This window comes from Chroicocephalus ridibundus, chromosome 4 (genome assembly GCF_963924245.1).
Source record: "Chroicocephalus ridibundus chromosome 4, bChrRid1.1, whole genome shotgun sequence".
NCBI lineage: Eukaryota > Metazoa > Chordata > Aves > Charadriiformes > Laridae > Chroicocephalus > Chroicocephalus ridibundus.
In genome coordinates, this window is record NC_086287.1 from 79,186,141 (window position 1) to 79,204,738 (window position 18,598).

Below are 18,598 nucleotides of genomic sequence, written 5' to 3' on the forward strand. Positions count from 1 at the left end.
AAGTAGTAGTCTGCAATGTAAGTGTGTGCATGATAGAGTAGATAGCAAGGGTCACTCTGTCCTGAAGACAAGCATTACTTATGTTATTTTATTCAGAGTAAGCAACATGTGAATGTCATTTTATGGTAGAGCTGGTCTCTCCCCAACCAGGCCTGCATCTCTCTGCAGGCCTGGTTGTCTCAACAATGTTAATTCAAAGGTACACACTCACTTGAGATTTCTGAACATTATGCTTCTGCAACTATGGTTTCCCTCTTCCCGTCCCTCTTTAAATTCATGTATTTGGATATTTCTTGTGTGAGTAGCTATGTCAGCTACTTGGGTACAAAAGCACTGTTGGTTTCTGGAATACACAGAAATATATTTCCTAACAGTCAGTTTTTTCTCTGTGGTGCTCAGATCATATAGGAAGCAGGCATGAAATCTGGTCTGTTCAGTAACAATGAAAAAATACAGGAGTGAGGATATTGCCATGCGTCTCCCTCAAGGAGCTCATACATTCAAAGATTTGTGTGTTTTACTAGACCTCCAGACAGGGACCATAAGTGATAGAGGCTTTCTGGCATGGTATCTGCACACGTGAGTCACTGTCCATGGCAGAGACAGAGGAAGGAAAGGCAAGTTGGGAGTTAGGATTCTTTTGGTCTTTGTTTTATGTTTCATGTTTCCAGATGCTGATAAGTGGATTAATTTTTTTAAAATGTTGCTTTCTTTATGCTATCTGTTTTGTGGCACCATAGTAAGTGCAGCTTTGAAGAAATATCCCAATAATCCAGTGTCATATTGCTACTATGTGGTTTTATTACTCGAAAAAATCAATCAGCCCTTCTCACTAGCTTTATATACGTGTTTTTCTAACAAGGAAATATCATCTGGAAATACACTTTTTTTTTTTTAAGACAGCTTTGGGAAAATCATACTTGTATGTTAACAGTAAAGCAAAACCATGTAGTGCTCTTGATAGTCTGAGGAGACTTGTTTTCATTCTCTTGGGATTTGTAAACAACAGAAATTACCTGCTTCTATTTGCTTTCCATATTCTAGCATAAACATCCAGTTAAGCCATATAGATTGGTTTGAGTCAAAACAAAGACTGGTTTGTTCCTGAAAATATTTCTTGGTATTTTTATAATAAAAAAGAATAAATGTTTTTTTGAAATAGTTGCACTTCAAGTAGCAGAAGTAACACCTGTTAAGTTTCAGACTGGTTTTAGTTATCTCTAAGCATTTGCCTTGAGGAGTAGGCTCTCATTCTAGTTAAGTGAGGAGACTAAATGCTCTCATTACTTAAATAGGAAGCCACTTATTAAAGATTAAATACTTAGAGGTAAACCATCATTATATAATTTCAGTTCTTCCTTAGTGTATATGTTTTGGTTTTGATTATTCTATACTGAAGATGATACTCAAACATTGTAGTGATACATTCAGACACACTTTGTGTAGTTTTCTCTGATTTCTGCCATGTCCATCACAAACTCTGTTTTTCTTACAGCTTCAGGAAGTTTGAGGGGGTTTTTTTCACGGATTTTTTTTTTTTTCACATACCTTCCTAACTCATGTCAAATTTACTATTTATTATTACCTTCTTACGTTTGCCATGTGTAAAGATGTTCTCTTCTTTATTCACACTGAAAACTAATATGGAGCTTGGCAGGAATAATAAGGGCATGGTGGTAGGATGGGTATTTGATTTTGTTAATTTTTAAGGACAACCTGTTCACCGATCTTAAAGTGCATCATAGGTGAGATGTGATTTAAAACAATGATACTAAATAAACAATTACCTTTTTTTTCTTGTACAGTTTTCACTGAAATTGTAGGAATAATAAAGGCCTGTAATGAACATGCTTGCAAAATTCAAAGAAAAGATAATAGATCTGCATTGGTTCCAAATATCGTCATCTAGATGAACACCAAGGACAATGTTTAGTTATAGATTAATAATCCATGGTACATTGAGTTCTGAACAAATTGGGGGAAAACATAAAGCTACAATATTAAGCAAAGCTAAGGCTGAAGGTCAGCCTGCAGTTACTGACCATGCTCAGTTATATTATTTTTAGTGATGACACAACATTTAAGCTATTGAACTTGGCACCACAAACAGCCGTGCATATTGTACAGGGTGAAGAAGTATGCAGTTGGTTGGGGCTGGTTTTTACATTTTTGTTTATAAAGTCCATGGACTCTGGTCTACTGTCAGTCAAATGTAGCCTCAGCATCCAACTTGAATAAACCTCACCTGAATAAACCTCACAGCTGTAATCCAGCTGCAATAAGACAGGGCAAAAATAGTACGTGCAGGTGCTGCTGCTTAGACGTTAGACGTTAGACCAGAAACCAAAAAGGGTAAGGCATAAAGACAGATTATCTTCTGCAGAAGGAGCTGGGTGCAGCTCTCACTGGGGCTTTAGAGCTAATGCCTTTACACAGCGAACTCTCTGTTGCAGAACTTTAAACTCCACTTGTGCGCCTGGACAAGGTTGCCAAAGTGATGAGAGAAGAGCAAACAGCACAGTCTTCTGGAGGGGCTGGGTTAACCCACGCTGAAGTGTGTGCAGCTCCAGCGACAGTGCCAGAAATCACCAAACTGTCCAGTTTAAAATTAGCCTGGGCATGCCTATACAATCTGGATTGTAGCCCAACCCACGAACAGCCTCACGGGCCACTGCTCTGTAGGCAGCACAGACCCTGGTTTTGCATAGTATTGGTGAACGCTGTGAATAGCTTTGATTGCCCTGTGTCCAAAAGGAGATTTCTGTGCCACTACCAAGTTCCCCATGCAGCTTACCAGCTATGAGAGTGACTGTTGAATGGAGTTACCCTGAGCTTCTCTAGATACCATAATCTACTCCTTAAGCTATCAGTTTATCACAGGTGTTTTCTTACAGTTCGTAACTGTCATCTTCTGACAGTGATGCCCAAGTGTTTTAAGAATTTACCTCCAGTGAACTGAGAGAAAAGATGGACTTTTTGGTTTATGCCTTTAAGTGTTCCACACGATGTGATTTAGCATTGATGTCACCCAAGCCATTTTTTTTCTGCTCAAGACAGTATTTTGCAAATTCTGTAGTTGAAAGTAATTATCAAATCAGAAAAAGGACATAACAACAACAACAACAAAGTAGTACTGTGAACTGTTGGTATGAAACTTCTAGTATAAGTAACTTAGTGTTTTTGCTTTAGCAATTGTGAGCTTAATATACCCAAAACTTCCAGCAATGTTTCTAGCCTAGGTTTTGTTCCTACTTGAATGCTAAGAGTATAATCACAGAACATCATAAAGTATCAAACCCTGGAAAAATAATTCCAAGCAAAACAAATGAGAAGCCATGGGAAATTATAGCATAGGATCTTGACAAGTTAAAATAGAAAACAGTTCAGTACGCCAGGTGCTTTCTAGGATTTGCGTGTGAGACTGTATAGGAAGTGCACAGACACTGCTGATGTTCATACAAACGCATGCAGAAATTTCGCCTGTTATTTTATGGGAATAATTTATGTACACTCTTCAAAATTACATCAAAAGCAGTTAGAAAATATAAACTATTAAAACGAGATATAATACTGGGCAGTAGCAATTTATTTATAAAAATACGTCATTTGCATTTATGAAAGCTGTTCAACTTCCATGCATGTTTTACCGTTTTCAAATAACAAACTGACCTTTCCAATTCATAATGAGGTATGAAATAAATGAGAGAGTGCTGAAGGTGAGTCATTCATTAATCATAAGCAAAACAGGGCCGAAATCAAGGACACAGGAGCACAAATTGTAAAAGTAATAGGTTGCGTAATCATTGTATTTAATATTAACTACATTATGTTTTTCGTGTGAGTTCTGAGAATTTGATTTTTTATGTTTACATGAAACTAATCCAAGGTAAATTTTATTTCTCAATATTATTTTATCTAGTGGTTGCCCTCTTTTTAATAAAGTAGACGATATGAATTCTAGCTTGTCGCATTATTATGGAGATTTTATAGAGGGGCTTAGCAGGAACATTTAAGCCTACTGAAACTTTTGATTTAAGATATTCCACTTTTGACTAGAACGTACCGAATTGTATAGCTACAACCCCTTTTTGTTTGTCATGGCAGATCTCCCATTAAGGACATAAATTCACCTGGAATTCATTGTTTTGGCCAAAATAAATTGCTATCCATATTCGGCTGTCAGAGAAAGACCAAGAACTATTACTTGAACCATTCTGGGCCTTTATCCTTCAAGAGTTCAATCTACAGTGATTACACAATGTGGAACAAGGTTGTTCACAATTTACAGGTGACTGAGTATTTAAATAATTGGGGTAGCTCAAATGGATACAATAATAATACTATGTTCCCCCATGTCAGATTTCAACTAAAAACACAAGAACAAACTAGGTTGGAGGAAGATAAGGTGGACTGGTGATGCAGCCAGGAGTCAACTCATTTAAAAATCACTAAACAGATGCATCTCCCTCTTCCATACAGATTTGTTCTCTCATTTGGGTGGACCTTGTATTGATGCTACTCTTACTCATTATTTCAGAATTCGCTGCACTGAGAAAGAGAAAAAGAGAGGAGGAAAGTGCAGAATGAGAACTATGCACACAACTTACAGGAAGGTACCATTGAGTTTTGCAGCCCCCAATGCAATACTCCTTCACACCCTTGTCAGCTTTGTGTGTCTAACTCTGTCTGCATAGACCAGCAGTGATCAGGGTGACGCCTTCCTGTTAGCTGTGTGCTGAAATCCCAGCGTGGTTGAGACCTGTGGGCCACACGTCACCTCCCTGGGGAGCACAGGGAGGCTCTGGGCAGCTCCCTGCAGGGGCCTCTGATTTCCCATACAGCATGGGTCATACTGGGGTCTGTGCAACCCAGCTGTGCTGGCCTTGGTGGTCCATACTAATTCATCTTTCTGCAGAAAAAAATTGGAGTTACCCAGCAGGTCTTGCCTCACCTAAGTCCTGTTAGTGATCACAGGGGCTGTTTCCATGCGGTACTCTGTGCCCAGGCACACAAACTGATGTGCCCTGGGATCTTGTCCTTCTGTGAACTCTCGGGGTAGCCTGTGTTTGCACCAGTGTCTGGAAGAAGTGTTCCTGGGTCCTCCCGTCAAATGAACTCATGTTGTAGTCCTGATGTAGGAGCTGAACTTGAACTGCTTATTAGTCCCATGTGGTTGTCCTCACTGTCATACACAGCCTCTGTGACTTGCACCCTTTAGGATGGTACAGCCCACTCCATGAAATCCTGTAGCCCATGTTAGAAAGGCTGTAACATCCATGGGTCAGAGAAGCTGTGCTGCATGCTTTGTGACTTGGAATCTGCCTCAGAGCAGTCTTTGCTCGTGCTCTTTCTTAACTATAATTAGTGCATGTTGTTTTGGTGCATAGCAATATCTGAATAAACATTTGCCTACATTTAGACTATAAAACAGGCATTAACAGGCCAGTGTTTAATATTTAGGTGGAAATCATGATTTCTCAATATTTCCCTTAACAATCTTTGTAACTTTAAGCAAAGTTCTCTCTGCAATTCTGTATTCAGAGAAAAAAAATTATCTGTGGATTAAAAGTACATACTCTATCTCCTTCATATGTTTTCTATAACCCTTGATAAAGAAAGTATCTTCATTTTTAAAACTCCCATTTAACCAGTTTCCTACCTTCTCTACTCTGACCTTTCTACATTTTATAAATTATATTGGTGTTAGATTCACACAGTGCTTAAGGTGTTTCTTCCTTATATGAGAAACTATATATAAGCTGCAAGGTGTTAAACCCAATAATTGTTAGTGATGTTTTTCTTTCTAAAGAAATATAAAGGATATGATGTTCAATGACTAGATCTAAATGAGATTTTAGGATTGGATGGTTTTAGGGGGGAAAAAAAAGTCACCGGATTTTGTTGTGCATTGAATTGTATACTATTAAGACTAAGGAATTTGACCAGGTCTGTTAAAAATCATACATTCCTCTCAGGCCTGTGAAAGTGGGGAGTTCCCCATAACATATTTACCTTCATTTTAGATGCAGGGGTTTTAAATGTGGTGCTCTGGTTTAGATTCCAGAGCAAATAGGTTACTTATGATATTATCATTCCCAGGAATAGATTGCCAAGCACTGCCTTTCTCAGGCAATATGGTTAAAGGGTTCACTGTGTCCCCAGTGGTCCTCTGCTTGACTGCTTTTCCCAAGCTCCAGATCAATCTTTAACTCCTCACTTTTAAATTAGGATGAAATACCATGGAGAAGAAAGGGAACATAAATACTTCCAAACGCCAAGCAAATAGAATGTCTCGCTCTTCCCTTGCCTAAACAAGACACTTAAAATTATGAAGCCTATGAACTCTTCTCTGTGCTGGACCAATTATTTCTAAGTGTTTTGAACCAATCTCTAACTTTCCAGCAGAATATTTTTTCTTCCAAGTAATTTTCTAATCTTGTTGCAGAGTCAACTCAGTACCAAAACCATTTTCCTATGGGCCTGAGAAGTCTGTCACAGCAGAAAATTTGAAAAAAAAAAATCAGTACCATATCATAATATTTTGCCTTTTATAGGTACCTCTGCCCTGCTCTTTGCGTGGTGTGTTGCACAAATAAGGTCTCTGAATCTGAGCTGGGCTTCCTCTGTACCTCCCAGAATCCAACTTTGCAGAGCTTCTCTTGTTCTGCTTTCAGAGGCTGTTCTGGAGATGGATGGTAACTTTATATCCAAAAGTTAAAAGGTGAAAAAGAGTTTGGCTTTTGGGGGAACTTGGACTTGTCTTCAGCATATTTTAAATTGCTATTAAAAATATCTACAAATGTATTCATGAAACATATCAAAGTTGAAGGAATGCATTTTAAGCTAATGCCCTCTCCTATGTTAATGATTAATACTGTGAGAACTCAGCTTGGTTATTTTTTGTGTCATGACATAAGTAAATTGAACTCCAAGCAAGTCATTATCTATTTTTTTTTTTTTTAAGTGTGCAATGCCAAATGATTAACTTCTTTGGTAGAAGGATACTCAAAGCATGTATTAGTTGGGAGAGAAGATCACTTGAAAATTTGGCCATTGTTGAATGGCTTTGAAATTCTACTCTGTATCGACAAACGTGGATAATTCAAAATCATTTTTCAACAGACGAATCAAAGGCACTTTTACTCATCTATTTTTCATCCGCATTTCAGTTTGATCACAAACATGTCAGCACTGTAGCTATTAAAAAATCAAAATTTTCAACATTCTTAATTCAGTGGGAAGGGTGTTTCATTTCACTAGGAAAAAAAGCTATTTTTCTTGAAATGTAAATATTACCTTTCAGGACAGGTACTGCCTGGAAAATTCTGCCTGAAATGTGAATGATTCAGAAAATTATAATCACCCAAAATTCTTAGAATTTAGATTAGAATGAAAATACTTGGACAGTATTTACTATCCCGTTGTTAAAACCTGAAACTAGACTTCCCGGTCTGCAAAGACTTTAAGGTTCCAGTTCCATTTTGCAATTCCCAATTTTTTTATGGTAAGGTAGCCACTGTTTAGAGCCTCAAAGGTTTTTCACCTAATTTTCCTTGTGTCACCAGACAGTACATGGCCAATGTACATGGCTATACAAATAAGCCTTGAGAATATCATCAAATTCATTCTAATTTCATTCATGCCTTGGAGATAATAATTTAAAGAGTTAGTCACTGCTTGCAATTAAGCATGGAGAAAATAGATCCGTCCCATAATTTATGTCTGCAAAGGTTGGGCTGGATTTGTAATTAATGTTTGCTCCTTTTAATGAAATACTCCAAAGGTCTGCACTTCTGTCATTCATGGAGGTAATTTTTCAATTGATTAGTAAAATAATACTTGAAAAGTAAATGCACCTGCTTTAGCACAGAAATGTCTTAGTCAAGTAGAGACAATGATTGGAGTGCTAAAAAAATATCATTTCAATACAGTAGAGACTGGAGTTTTACTCCTCCAGAATTCAGAACTCCCACTAAAGAGAAAAAAGGAAAAGGTAATTAAACCTCCACCAACTTCTTCAGCATGCTTTCATCCACTTTAATTCCTGGGTGGTTTTCAGCATAGCCAAATACTTTTAGAAACACATGCCTGAACTGTGCATTTGTGCAAGGGAAATATCTCTGGAAAGCACATGTTACAGCAGGACATAATTTTTATATTTGTGTACCATAGTATTTTTGGAGGGGACGAACAAATAATTTAATATTGGGAATTTGTTTCCATTTTGGATAAACATTCAAAATCTGACAGCTCATTTGGATTATATTCTTATTTCTTTTTCAGAATCAAACCTTTTCAAGCCTGCAAAATTGCAATACTTGAAAGTTAGCGTCCTGCAACTGCTGGTTTAAAATGGCTTGTAGTGTCCTTTCTACAAAACAACCGCTACCAAACCAAATGAAATAAAATAACAAGCCACCTCTGCCTGCTTTCAGGGAATTGATAAGGATTTTGTTTGAATTAATCACTCCAGAAAGGATGTTTGATGACTACTGTTTTGTTTATTTAGTCATTTTGACACAAAGGATTACTATTCCTGTACTACAGAGACCTCACATTCTGTAGTAGTGAACTTTCTGCAAATTGACCATAAGCTGGACTAGACAGAATGCAGAGTAGAAGGCACAATCTATGCTAAATTTCTCGAGGGCCACAAACATGGTTGTTCCAGAGGTTTTGAACCTCCTGCCATCTGGGACAAGGATTTTGCTTTCAGAGAAAGAAGCAAGAGAAATTAATAAATGTGGTGAAAGCAGCCCTTTTCCAGTGCTCAGACTAGTGGAGCAGAGTAATCCAGACAATGGACGCTGGGGGGGGGGGGGGGGGGGGGGGGAGGAATGGGGATGTCAACTGGTAAGGGTGGCAAAAGAGTCAATGTCTCATTCTTCCTCTGGCCAATGTTATCGCTAGATAAAAAGGTAGCGTTGCACCATGTTTGGCAGAGTACTTGCCAGCAAATTCTCCAGCCACAGTTTTAAAATTTGAGCTCTGCTCTGTTCATGAAAATATCTCATACTATAGCTTCCACAGGGCTGAGTCTTTTTTTGCTGCTGAAAAAAACTAGATTTTAAGGCTTGTTTCTTTCCTCAATGTTTCCTCGCTGATGTGCGTTAGGCAGCAATGTTTGGACCTTTGCCAACACTGGCTGGGTCGGCAGCTGCTGTGAATCACCCCTGAGAGGAGCCCAGGTTGGACCATGTATGACTTCCACTTCGGGTGAGCAACACCATTTAACACCTCACTCTAGGACTGTTTCCCAGTCACAGCCCTCTGAGAATGCCTGCTTGGCATTTTCCTGTCCAGAGAGGAAAACAAGTGGGTAGTGGTAGCTGTAGTAGAGAAGCCTTCAAGACTTAGATCTTCTCCCAGATCTTAGAAGAGGAAAGAGAAATGGTTGGAAGTGGGGTGTGGGTTAGAAGTGCTGTTGCACTAAGCCTAGGGGTGGGCCACAGGAGCGATGGCAGGACACACAGTCAGCATGTGGATGCTGGTTTGATCCTATGTATGTTTAGCATCACTATGTTATCTTGCCCATCAGAACATTTCGCTTTAAGGATAAAAGTTTATAGTTTTAACACTACAGTTTTAAGTGTTTGAATCATCTGAAAGATCCAGCTCTTATGAGCAAAGCAGCACGTAAGGACTTTTAAAAATCTGGACCTTGAACTTAGTATAACTCCCATTAAAGTCAATGGATGCTGAGTCAGACTTTAATTCTTTTTGCACACTAGAGACTCAAAAGGTGAAAATCCTGGCACCACTGATGTTTTGCCATTGACTTCCTAAGGTCAGGATTTCATGCTAAAAGCCATAAAATGACACCGGCATTTCGTCGCTGCTGTCTTGGATCAGATTCATAATAGTGACCCAGGAGAGAAAAATCTACGTAATCCATTACCGGTGTGCATCTACACAGCACTGTCTCACCACCTTCTACCTTGTTTAAAGAGAGGGAATAGTCTATAATTTTAAGCTGCCTTTATTTTAGACAGAATGGGAAAATCCTGGGATTCATTTTTTAATCACCTTATTTAACCCCTCTAAGTAAATTCCTGATTATTTTAAATTAATATAATTGGAAAATTCTCTTTTGGAAATGAAGGTGGGGTTTTTTTGCTTGTCTGGGGTTTTTTAAGTACCTATTCTAAAAAGGCTTTGTAGTAAAACTGGAAGGCAAAATTCAGATTTATAGCTGCTTGTGAATGAAGTGCTCATGATTAACAATGAGAACTATGATGAATTTATATATAATTCCTTAATGATCCTTAATGAAATATTTAATTAAAGACCAGAAAAAGGAAGATAATCTTGGTTAATAAAAGGAAATCAGAGGATGAACTGATTGCTATAATGCAAGGGTACATGCAATATGTGATAGAGGCTAAATACCATCAGCACTTAGATACAATAAACTGATAAAATACAAAAATGTTCTGCTGCCCTCTATTAAGTTCTTTTCAAGATTGCAAATGCAGAATATTGGCTATATATTCTAGATGATAAAAACAATAGATTCACAATTCATGGACATAAATATGATTTAAAACCTGTGTAGGAAATAATATTATATATAACATGGCAGCTGTTACCTTAGCAGATGTTGGGTGCTGTGGAAGAATCTGTTGCCAGTTAGAATGAAAAAAATCTGGAATAGCTTTACTGAATTCAGTGGGGTTTCTTGAATTTGCTGAAATAGATAAGCTTTCCCATTCTCTGTATATTTCTCTAAAAACACAGAGATGAACCAAATGAAAATCATGTTCACAGAAATAGAGAGTCACTGAAAAAGGAAAACATTCTCTTCTTATTAAAGAAGAAATTTAGCTCAGCAAAAATTAAGTAAATTGTAATTGCATGAGGCTTTGCCTCAGATTTGTCAGAGCACTGGTGTGGCAATTTCTCGGCAATTTCTAGATAAGAAAATACATAGAAAATTTGTCATCTCTGTCCTTTCTGCTGGCCCCTGTTAAACTTTCCCCTACATTGCAACTTTTATGTGTTTTTGACTTTGCAAACAGAATTATCTTAGCCATCACATAATAATGAGTTACATCATGGACTGGCAGCGTTTTTGGTCATACGCTGCATATTTTCCTTTTGTACTGCATGCAACTGACAGTGAATAATACTGAAAACATATACACAAATTTTTTAGCTGGGATCTCATGATAACTAGTTGATAGGAAAAGAAATTCATGCTTTTAGTTAAGTCCGTCCAGGACAAATTGTCCAGGAAATTTCTCTCGGCTGCTGTTTGTCATACACTGAGCAGGCTGGAGTGTGTGTAATACTCTGGAAGCAGGTGAGAAAGCCTGGAAAAGAACTGTGAAAACATGAACATGTAAGAGAAACTATCCAACAGTGAAGGCAATCACAGTAGAGTTAAAGCAGTGCTATTAAATAATGAGAAAGTAATAGGTGACTGTCTGCTCTATGTTGCCCTATAAAGCATCTGTTACCTGCTGCAGGCTACAGAGTTAATTCTGAAACATGTAATTTAGCAAAGGAGCAAGGCTTTAGTCTATTCAGTCTTCAGCAGCAAATAAATTGGTGGCAAATACTTTGGCATAGGTTGTTGCATTACTTTGCTTTGAATTATAATTTTGTTTCTTCCTTTTGGTAAAGCTTGGTACTCTCTATTCCTCAACTCAATTTATTTTATTAATTGAAACTGGGGTTTTTTTATTAATTTTTTTATGTCTTTTTCTTGCTTCTAGGCTCATCTTGAAATATATGTATTTTTGAACCCCACACTTTCCGCAGGTAAGCAGTTCTGTCCATGAACTAACTGGTCAGGTGAGTAATTCTTGTTCTTGTCACTCAAAGTCTGCATTCTTATTTCCAAGCTTGTAAGTTTTTCTCATAATACTTGTAATAGAGTCAGATTTTTAAAAATATGTTGTCTGTAGAGGGGGAAGGGAATACAGAATCACACTGCGCTGCTTGGTATGTGTTAAACAGGCAATTGTTTGCCCACAAGGCATTTGACTTCTGCAGCTGCTAATTGTACTTACCTGTGCACGCAGTTACCTAATTTACACTGCAGCTATGCTAGTTAAGACACTCAGCTCCTTGTGTGATTTTAACACATGTTTGCAAAGCTACAAGGCTTTGAAGAGCAGTTCTATACTGCATCTTCTCCATGGCTAATATTGGAAAGCAAATCACCCGCTACCACTATTAGTATTGGTAACATTCAACTGAGAACAATGCATAGATTAAGGTAAGGGTAGAGACTTTGGAAGTGTAAGCGAAAGGTGTCACATGAGATGGAACTGTTATTCTGGGAATGGCTGTGTTTCAAAGCAGAATGAATGAAATATTTTGCAGAGCTACAACAGACAGGTATCACTGTGAAGCTAAACAAGATGCATGGGACAAATTGTATCAATTTCTCAGTTCTGATCACAGGCAATGTAATAACTTTTGTATTTACAAAGGTTCAATTACTATAAACCCTATTAATCCGCTTTTATAACTTTCATCGTAGTGAAATGCTTGCTACCCTATTGGAATCAATGGGTTTGCATGTATTTAAGTACAGACATGCCTTGAACTGGAGTTGATCTGCTTATTAAAGCCGTAGATATTTACATTTGGAAATACAAAAAGCCTGCTTGTGAGTTTTGTGCAAACTTTGTTTCTCCTTCATTAAGACTTCTGTTTGTTGAATAACTGCAGAACTTGAGACATTAGGGGTACTTGTATTGCTTAACTTTGTTTCTCTGACCTCCTTCTGAAGGAATCTATGGAGACTAATTTAGAAACCTCCCTTATGTTCCTAGAGGAATGTGGTGTGAACATTCCTGTTTGTGTCAGACTGCACTCTGCGTGCATGTATTGACTTTACTGGAGTAGCTTGGGCTTTCCACGACTCAATGAGACCTTGATGTCCTATGAGTTTTATGCAGTTGAACATCCAAGTCAGGAGTGGTATAATATTTCCAAGGAATGTGCATTTAAACACTGATTAATAATAAGATTTTAACCATTTGTTTCCCTGTTAACATTAATGAAAGCATATATTTATATGCTGAACCCTTTCAAATTAATTTCCTGGACTTCTCTAGGTTGTAAGGATGGTATACAATGCATAGTTTTTCATTGTATTATGTACGAACACACTGGTATAATCTATTAGCAGCTCCCTTTGTGCACAAATTTTTAAGCTCTTAAAGTCAGTTCAGTTGCACTAAACTTTGAGATAAGAATCAAACCCTCTTTCTCTTTACTGGGAGTTTCTCTTAGAATGTGAAATATGTTTCCTACCAGAATACCATGTGAATTTTTCTAAAAGAGGTGCTTTGCAAGTAAGCTATTATGGTACTAAAGAAAACATTGATTAGTTTTAAATGGCAGTAACAATTCAAGTGCATGTAAAGACAAGCGTGTTTGCTTTTGAGGGTAAGCCTCTAAATTTAATAATTGAAGGGAAAAAAAATACAATAAGGTGCAATAGAAGAAGCTTCTGTGAAATGCATTATGCAATTACGACTACCATAACTACAATTGCCTTACCAGATCGTATTATGTTTTCCACTCAGACTATTTTCTAAAACAAAATATTTCTTTATGACTTTATTATTTGGAAATATATACTGTTTGGAAGAGGTTGTGTCCTCTGTGTGTTGATTCAGGAAATCTGAAACCTCAAGACACCATTCAAGGGAATATGGTATCCAGTTGATTTTTAGTCTTGTCAGCATTGCTTTTACATGTGAAGACTCTGTTTTTAGGGGATTTCTTTCCCAGTTCCCTCAATTAAATCATGTTACATTTTGTTTAATATACACAAGACCAGAATTATTAGAAAACAAATTTTGGCTATGTATTGTGCTGCTTAACTTTAAAAAGATTCTTGACACCTTTCTTACCTGGTGAATTGTGTAAGTCATTAACTGTCTAGATCCGAGCCTGATTGTACTATTCACTCAACCTGTGTGCTGGCAAGAAGCTGTATGACATAAAAAGACGTCAGACTGCACAACCTGAAGCAACAGCAGCTTTATACCCATTGACAGAACGAGGATTTGATTTCTCTGAGGTTGCAGAAGACTTTGGACAGCGACAAGAATCTTTACTTTGTGTGAATACCCTACGCCATTCTTCTTCTTGTCCGTAAGGCTATTCCAGATCTGGGAGTACTTTTGGGTAAAGGTGATGAAGGAGAAAGAGTGGGTTGGAATGAAATTGTGATGACTGTGTTTACATAGTCAAATTTGTTGCAAAAGGGACTATTATAACCTCTTCTCCATCACATAAAATAGGCCAAGAAGTGGGACTTAAATTATAGTAGCAAAGATTCAGATTAGACTTTAAAAAAAAAACCAAAACAACCCAACTTTTATAATAGTAAGATAATAAAGCACTGAAATATATTGCCTGGGAAATTTTGAAGTCTCTGTCATTGGAGATCTGCAGGAACAGGTTAACAACAGCTGTCCGGAGTTATACAGATACACTTGTCCCAAATCCCAGCGTTTCTTTTTCTGTTATACAAACAAAACTTCTGTGTCACCAATCAGAGTTTGCATTCTAGGGTTTGGCCCATATTGTTTTCGCTTTATCCACCTTCATGAGTAGCCAGCAGTTACATAATTTATATAATGTGTAACTCCATGAAAATATGAAGGCCACACTGACAGATAGTAAACCATATGTTATATTTCAAATCATATACTTATGGATACATTTCTGGTTTTTTGTTCGGTTTTCATTTTTTGTATGTAATACATTATTTTTGCATGACTTGTGGATACTTTGTTCTTTGGTTACGTCTTTAAAATGGTGCTAAACAAAAGACAAATAATATTTTATGTGAAATATTACCTTTTTTTTTTTTACATTTACATCCCCACTGAATCCTTCTAGCTCATGGAATTTATTGCAAGCATTAAAGTAAACGCAAGTATTCAGAAAAGCTGTGAAATCTGAAGAGGTAGCAAGCTTCCAAACTGACTCGGGAAGGTCAAGCCATATCAAATAAGCAGGGGAAAACCAGAAATGGCATATAGAAAGCAAGGAGAATGGTATGGCATGCTGGGGTGGCATTGTTTGCTGAATAAAGTGGATATTTTGCATCTTGAAAATGGAAGAAGCAATAAAGTTTGGACTTAACCTAGATGACAAAAAAAGTAGGTATGTTAACCAGTTGTACTGGATTAGGCCCAAAACTGTAACGAGGAGAGGTGGTGGGAAGATGTTTGGCTAATGAAACAGTTTGTCTGTTGGTGGAAACCACAGTCTGATCCAGTGTTCAGGGTGTTTGATGTAATTCCTATAAGAAGCACATTTTAAATGTGATTAAGGTTCCCTCATAGGAAAAAAGTGTTACAGTGAAAGTAAAAAAGTGAAGTATAAGTGTTAAGAATAACTTTCCACAAAGAAAGATTTCCCAAGAATCCTTTGTTGTTCCTTATTAAAAAGGTGAGATGTAGGTTATAAAAGAGAGTGATACAGTTTGATACAGACATTTAGTTAGTGTGGGCCTTGGTTGTTCAAATCATAGCTATAACTCCTCTGTGTTGCAGTTTGTCATATTTCATATCAAATTATCTAAGGCCACACAATCTATGTTCTATAGATGCTTGTATGTGCATACAGTCATGTACACGCTCATTTGCAGTGATTTCTGGTCTAGCATAGTTTTGTAAAGACCTCCAGCTCAATAGCATTAAAGATGATAAATAAATGTAAGGGGAAAGTACCAAAGTTAATAGTGATGCATAAAATAACCATGGTTTCCAACATTTTACAAAGAGGTCCCTCCTCAGCTTAATGCGTGCTGATTATGATCAGTTCTATAAAACATTTCCCTCTCATCTCACTACCCCATATCTGCAGTTTTTCCTTATTATGTCTATTCTCCTTAAAATCCAATTTTCTAGTTATACTAGTGTTTATTAAAAGCTTGACTGTAAGGTCTTTGTTTACCCAAAGATCTATTTTTATCATAACTGTTTATAATGGTTAAACCTCAACAACTTAAACACTTTACACAAAATAATGCATTTTCAATAAATTGAAATATTAACCAATCATATGTAATGGTTCAGTTCTAGCAAATGGATTGCTAGAAATCCTTAGGGTTTCATATAAATTGAAAACTGTATTGACTGACCAGGCTGCACTCGAATTACATTGCATTTGGATCAAAAAGCATAGAAAAAGTTCTCATTATAGTTCCCTGACATTAATTTGAGCATTTTTATATGTGTGTCCTATTAAGTACTTTAAGTGCTTTTTGATAATTGTGCTTTGTAGTTTTTACAGCACTTCAGCCTATTCCCAGTTCAATTTCCTCTTTTATCCGATGTTTGAAATATTGATTTCTGACAGATAAAAGCAAACCTTATAATCTCAGCAGCATGCAATAAGTGAGTAAGACGGGGCTACAGAATGCATCAGGGAATGGTCATATTTGAAACCGTCTTTGTTTTATTACATTTCGTCAACAGAATTTACTTACCGCTTGCTGATATATATGTAAAAGCAGGACTCCTGATAGTCCAGTGATATTACTAGTTCCTGGTATACTTTTGCATTTAGTAAGATAAAAGAAGAAACTCCCTTGGTGGTTGATGATTGCAGCTGCTTAAACTGCTGTCAGCTGGCTTGAAGTAACTGTGATTTATCTTCTTCAGATTGTGCAGCGTCGTGTCCGTGAACTTCCAGAGTTTGCATTAAAAACTGACAGAACATTGAGAGTGCCAGAAGCTTCTCATATTGCGGCTCTGAAGGTAAAAGCAAGAGACACCAGGCTTGTTCTGTGTTTGGGAACACTGTCCAAGCCCTCTGGAAAGCTCTCGTGACATGAAAGAGATCTTAAAGAAATGGGTTGGAATTTTGAACAGGGACTAAATACAATGAAAAGACGCTAAGGAACATACACTTGATGTTTTGTCTTAACATATTTTCATGATGTTTCTTCTGCAGTTTCTAGAAACTAGAAAGCAGGCTGAAGAATTCAGTCGAACCCAATTTCTAGATGAGTAGTTAATGGTACGTTAGGAATTCAGTTTGCCTGTATCTCTTTTTCATTATCCAGTGTAAGCCCTTTTGTGTCTCACAAGTAACATTGCATTAAACATCTCCACTCAGCTCCATTAGCATCCGTGGTAAAAGAGCAGAATATATAATCTACAGGGAATTAGCTGCTTCATTTCTGTCAGTATTTCCTCTGAAGTTGTGAAAATCAAGATCAGAATACTGTTTTAGAAGGTGAGAAAATTTTCTCGGGTTACACAGTAGCTTTGGCAATCAATAGTAAACCTCTCAACCTGAGAACACAACAGAGTGTCCATCCTGAAGACCAAGTCAGGACTAAACCAAGTATCTTTGTTTTAAGGCATACATTTTCAAGAGGGATCAATTTACCTGAGAACACAGGCCAGTGAAATAAAGGAAGGGGGGAAATGTTTTTTAATAATGTAGACATTTCTAAGGTAAACACTGAGATTTTTATTTAATCCCAAATTAGACATTGCTAATTCAGCCACATTTTTTTCTTAATTCCGGAAATACTTAACCATCTTGCATCTAGGCCTTCACACGCTTGGGTATAGAATAGTTTTTTCATACAAGGGCATTTTAAAATGTTATATTAGTGAATTTTGGTTGTTATAGACTGGAACTCTGCCAGCCACTTAGCAGTTAAAGGTTTAATCTCCCAGCAATTAAAGTTTTCATTACTAAGCAATTAGCACTTAAAGTTTTAAGTGATGAGCACTTAACTGCATTCTGGAGATGCTGGGTTGGTGATAGCAAAGCCAGACAGGGTTCTGAGGAATGGCAAGCCTGGAAAAATGATTTGGTTAAGATTGTCAGAGAGGAAAGAGCTTCTGAGCTCTACAAGGCTTGATCATAGTGTATAGAATAAAGGGCTGATGGAGCGGAGCTTGCTCAGTAGTAGAATGTACTGGAGATGGAGCCTGTAGGGAACAAGAGAAACCATGTGACATTTTCTAATGGCCTGTTAGAATCTGACATTGTATATAATGCTCTATGCATGCACGCTCCAGTATTATAGCTGATAGAATCCTAATATTTTTGTCTGTGAAATTTCATCTTTAAATTTAAATCTCTATGTTTCAACTGATAGCATTAGGCACACCAAACTAATGGTGTTAAACCGATGAGCTGTGGAACAGCTTCAAAGAATTCTACTTCAGAAGACCAAAGTAGAATATCCCTAGCTCTGTATATGGGAAGGATTGTGTTGGCCTCAATGGAGTTACCACTTGCTCAAACACCTACTTAGTTGTTTTGTTTGATTGTGTTTTACACAATGTTTTTGTGTAAAACAAAGAAAATTAAACAGAGATAAATCATCAAGCAAGCTCAGAGCAAGTTCAGGTGCGCAAGTGCCTGTGATTTAAGTGGACAGGTAGCTTGCTATTTGTCTAGCTGTTTGACCTTGAATATCTATAAAGGAAATCTGTCTTCACTTTCCAGGGCTCTTTAAAAAATAAAACTGCTTCCAATAGTAAACAAGTGTGACAATGAAATGCTTCACCAGGTTCAGTTTTGGTGTTAAGTAAACTTAAACAAACAAAACCTAAAAACGTTTAGTTACAGGCAATGGGATGAAGAGGTTGAA

General features: G+C 37.2%; 1 long non-coding RNA gene across 12 annotated transcripts in view; it reads left to right on the top strand.

The window, feature by feature from the left end:
• LOC134515420 (uncharacterized) overlaps nucleotides 1-18,598 on the top strand; it is a 229,911-nt gene that overhangs the window by 133,612 nt on the left and 77,701 nt on the right. For 6 of the 12 annotated variants that reach the window (XR_010070993.1, XR_010070987.1, XR_010070986.1 and 3 more), the window contains 3 exons: nucleotides 9,115-9,216; nucleotides 11,718-11,763; nucleotides 13,892-16,739. This is a non-coding gene — a long non-coding RNA (uncharacterized LOC134515420). The remainder of the gene's footprint in view (nucleotides 1-9,114; nucleotides 9,217-11,717; nucleotides 11,764-13,891; nucleotides 16,740-18,598) is intronic. The other 6 variants (XR_010070989.1, XR_010070988.1, XR_010070995.1 and 3 more) reach the window with 5 other exon arrangements.